General features: G+C 34.2%; 1 long non-coding RNA gene across 1 annotated transcript; it reads right to left on the bottom strand.

Annotated features, from left to right (window-relative positions):
- Positions 1-1,851: 1,851 nt before the first annotated feature.
- LOC104595516 (uncharacterized) lies at positions 1,852-3,880 on the bottom strand. The gene is made up of 2 exons (XR_734886.3): positions 3,355-3,880; positions 1,852-2,485 (listed from the first exon to the last, which is right to left on the bottom strand). It is a non-coding gene; the product is annotated as an uncharacterized LOC104595516 (long non-coding RNA).
- Positions 3,881-5,159: the final 1,279 nt, after the last annotated feature.

The raw sequence follows: 5,159 nt of genomic DNA, 5'->3' as shown, positions 1-5,159 counted from the left end.
TTGACAAAATATAGAAAAACAAAAATAAATCGAGCCAACTCAGTTTAGGCCTCATCAAGCCCAAAATTTTTCAAGCTGAAATTTTAGGAAAACAAAGAGTGATTGTTTTAGGAAAATTTTGTCTTTTTGTACATCGGGTACTTATAATTTCTAAGGTTCAACTATGATGATGAAAAGGCATGATACCAGAAAAACATAAATCGAGGGATCTCTTGTTTCAACACCCTACCAACTTGATTACACTGCACATCTCACTATGAAACTGGGGTCAATTCTAAGCCATATCATTTGTATGCCAATGACTTTATCCAAAAAAAGGCCCATTTTATCATATTCCATTTTATTTTAATTGGTATAATGCCAACTTAAGAAAAAAGAACATTACATTTTGAGGCCAACCTAGTTCAACCCTAAGTTCTAAACCCCAAACCTAACCCTAACCTTAGTCCAACCCGATCGGGTTAACCCAACCTTCTTCCCATCCCTTAAAACTTCATAGAATTTCTTGATTTTAAATCTTAACTTTCACTATATATATTAATTCTATGTTTCATTAGTATTTGTTTATTGATGTTTTTTTTTTCCTTTGACACAGTTTGGAAGGAGTACAAATACAAATATGTACAATGCAAATACATACAAAATAATATAAAATACAAGGTTTTGCACTCTACACATTTGTATTTGCACTCCTTCCAAATTGATTCTTTGGTACAAAATTCAGAAAAACAAGTGTTAGAAAAATGATTATAGTTTATTATGAATTATGACTTATGATTAGGGGTGGCAAATGGGTGGGTTGGGTAAGGGTTGAATACCAACCCACCCATCTTGACCCACCAACCCACCATCAATGCTTGTTGAAGGGTCACAAGCCACCCTAACCCTGACCCACCCATATTGACCCACTTGACCCATTCATATGACCCTTGCCCACCCTCACTCATACTAACCCACCTACCATCATATATAAATACATAAACGGGTCGACCCGACCTGTTTACCCTAAACAACAATTTTTGAGAGATTCAGCTCTCCCGAGACTGTCAAGTGGTATACACGGGGTGGATCGACCCATGTACCCAAAAATAGCATTTTTGATGAAACACCTCTCAATGATGCCACATGGTAGAAACAGGTCGTGTCAGCCCGTATACCCAAAAAAGAACAACTTTTTGAGAGAAACAACTCTCCCGAGATTGCCGTGTGGTACAAACGGGTAAGGTTGATCCATATACCCAAAATAACATAAAATACTAGAATATACAGAAATTAATCAGAAAAATTGCAGAAAATTCACAAAAATGCAGAAAAATAATGGGAAATTACAAAAAATTGTAGAAAATGCAGGAAAATAGCAGAAATTTGTAGAAAATCAGCAGAAAATTATAGAAAAATATCAGGAAATAACAGAAAATTGCAGAAAATATAAAAAAGTTGCAGAAATTTCAGAAAAAAGCAGAAAAATTCCACAAATAGCATAAAATTGCAAAAATTACAGAAAAATGCAGAAAATGCAAAAAAATCAGAAAATTGTAGAAATTTGCAAAAAAAAAATCAGAAATTTCAGAAAATACTAGTAAATTGCAAAAATGCAGAAAATACAAGAAATTGCAGAAAGATACTAGAAAATTGCAGAAAATAGCAGAAAATACTAGGAAGTTGCAGAAAATACCAGAAATTGCAAAAAAAATTATAGAAAATTACAGAAAATTACAGAAAACTGCAGAAAATGCAGAAAATATCAGAAAATTGTATACCTAACTGTTGTTACACATTATCTTCTAGGGTTCTATTCGCAATATACTTTGTTCTGATAAATGGATTTCGCTGATTTCTTAGTTCAACATAGAAACATTAACCTCGAAAACTAATTTACAAAAACAAAAATGAACATCAATTTCAATTTCAGTTAGCAGAAACATATATTTAATGCTGTGCTTAATTTGATACAAATAAGAGAGAAACATATATTTAACCAAAAAAGTTCTTCACTGACTAAGATGTGCCTAAACACGGCATTTAGTTATTTGGTTTCTAGTCTTCTCCTAAAGTTCAGCCTGTCACTTCAAACTCTTGTTGGTATCAGTCGGAATTTTGGTAGGCAAATAGGATCAAGCAGTTCAGGAATACCAGAAAAGAAACTTCAAAATTTTCTAAGTTGGAAGATACAAGTGGATCAGGAAGAACAACGCCCAGATGCTTTGAACTGTTTAAATCCATTTACCAAGAAAGAAAAATGCACCCATCTAGTCACTAAACAGTCTTCAATGTTGAAGTACCACACTAGCTCTTTTCAGACAATATACTTTAAATGAGATTGAAAGGGGAAAGCCTGTTTCACAAACGAAGATTTCCAATGTTGGTCTCCTTGCAGACAATATACTTTTGTTCCACCCCTTGCAGAAATAGAAAATTTTCGCTATAAAAGGCCATTATTCAATGTTGGTCCCAGTGTTCTCATGCTTGTCAGAGATAAATTTCACTGTATTTCAGAAAAAAAACTGTGAACTATGATTGTAAGGTTATATAATAAGTGCTGTTGTACAAACCAGTAAGAGAACTATTGTCTAATAGGTAAAGCACTAAGAGAAAATCTAGAATGCTGAAAGTGCCTTTTCTAAATGCTAAACCGTTTTTCTTCTCACAATATATATATAAAAAAAAAACCCTTTTTCTTCTCACTTGATAACACTCAATTGAACTTCTCCTCGATAATGGTTAAAATAATGCATATTTAGGTAGCCCCTACAAATGGATTTCAATGCCCATGGCAAGACCATATTCTTTTTGTACTTGTAAGTTAGGTCCAAGGAAACCACATGCAGAAATATAGTGTGGTCAGGATCAAACAGTTCTGCTCTGCATTGGTGTACATATTGGCAATACATCCATCTACTTATTTTATTAAGGAAAATGTAACAAATTGAGAAAATCGAAGCATAAACTCCTATCAACAATGATGTTTTTATTGTGAAGTAGGTGAGGGTGTATGTTTTGGTTGTACTTGTCCATGAAGCTGATCTTCTTAATTTCGACTAAAATATGGAGTATTTTGACTAAAACGAAGATATTCACAAACGAAGATATTCTTATTTTCAGGGGAAAGGAATAAAATGGAAAAGGGGGAGAAAAAGATTTCCTATTTGCATACACATTTCACGTGTCTTGTTTTTCTAGAGCATATAAGACAATGATATAGCCTTTGTCTTAGCTTTTTTTAAGCTTCACTAGTGAAAGCATATGAGCTCACATGTCTTGCTTCAATGGCGGAACTAACATGCTTCAATGTCAAGACTAGCAAAGCTTTAAAGAACTGCGAAAAAACTGATGGCGGAACTAACAGAGATTTACCTATCCAAGATCTTGGTTGCTTCAATGGCGGATCTAACGGAGACTTGCGCTCCCCTTAGAACTGCGAAAATTTTGGATGGCGAGTGGCTTGAAACTCTAACAACTTTCGACCTTGCACTTGATCTGATGACTAGAACAAACAAAACCTTAAATGGATCTTTGATGGTGGAAGTTCGTTCGACTGAGAACTGAGAAAAACCTAAGATGTTTGTTCGACAGCCACTCTGCAACTCCTCTCTCGACCGTTTCCCCTACCCTCTCCTCTTACTCTCTCTCTCGGCCCTTTGCTCTTACTCTCTCTCAACCCTCTCTCGACCCTCTCCTTGACCCAAGTGACCCTAACCCTTTTGACGCAATGGGTACCCTCGACCCAATCCACCCTAACCCTTTTTTCCTTGATCCTAATGGGTCATTTGACCCATATAACCCACTACTGAAATGGGTGAGTATGAGTGGGTTTGGAAGTGGGTGGGTTGGGTGGGTAAGAAGGGTTAGGGTCGAGATTGCCATCCCTACTTATGATGGATCTTTTATGGGCGGCAAACAAAGAAAGGAGATGAAGAAATAAAATTTTTAAAAAACATAAAATAATGTTATTAAAGTTTTAGTCATTCTAATTAGGATTAAGTGAAGTGATTATCTTAAAAGAAATACATGATACTATGTGGTGGGGACTATACAAATATCATGCATTTAAACAAATCAATGTATGTTATATATTACATACTAGCGGGGACCCATGCGATGCACGAGATCTATTAAGAGAAAGCTAAATAATAAAAATGGTCATATACTAAAATACCCCTTATAGTTTTATGGATTTACTAAAATCTACCCTATAATTAGAATTTTACTAAAACACCACTTATAATTTGCAATGGATTTAATCAATCTTCCATTATATGATAGTGGAAAATGACAGTGTTGACCCTAATGTTCATATTTAATCAAAATAAAATAAAAATACCATTTTTGCCCTTAATAAGACACGAGCAACCACTCTATTGATTATATTTGGTCAATTTTGTTTTTTATACAAAAAAGTGTTAAGGGTATTTTTGAAATAAAAAATCATAGGCCTAATGGCAAAGCAAACACTCCTTAATGAAAGGTTAATTAAGTTAATAAATTGTAAAATATATGGGATGTTTTAGTAAAATGAAAACTACAAGTTAGGTTTAAGTAAATATGTAAAACTATAAGGTGTGTAGGAATGGCAACGGGGCGAGGACCATATTCCCCGACCCCGATCCTCGACGGGGATGGGTTCCCCGTGGGGACCCGAATCCCTAAAATGTTTTTAGATAATAGTATTTTTTAAAATAAATAAAAATTCTAAATTATAAATAATATTTTAAATATATTTTGATATATATATATATAATATAAATAATATAATAGTATATTTAATATAAATAATCGGGATCGGGATGAGGCGGGGACCTCAATCCCCATCCTCGACCTCGATCGGGGATTCCTATTAATCCCTATCCCCACCCCACCCTACTAAAACAATCCCCATCCCCAGCCCCATCGGGTCGAGGAAGTCGGGTCCTCGTCGAGGATGGGGAAAATTGTCATCCCTAAAAATGTGTTGTAATAAATGACCCTAATAGAAACACATAAGAGTATACAATTGTTTTACATTTTCAACTTTTTAAATAATTAATAATTATTCATATTTTATATACTACTTTTAATAAAATTTTTATAATACAAAAATAACAATAAATAATTTCAGTTAGGTTTATTTATCAAACTGATGAAATTGACCAACCTGATTAACTCGACCCGAGTTGGTTGAT

Source organism: Nelumbo nucifera, chromosome 5, assembly GCF_055504915.1.
Source record: "Nelumbo nucifera cultivar China Antique chromosome 5, China Antique-T2T, whole genome shotgun sequence".
Lineage (NCBI taxonomy): Eukaryota > Viridiplantae > Streptophyta > Magnoliopsida > Proteales > Nelumbonaceae > Nelumbo > Nelumbo nucifera.
Note: the sequence above shows the minus strand (reverse complement) of the source record. Positions and strands in the feature narration are given on the sequence as shown.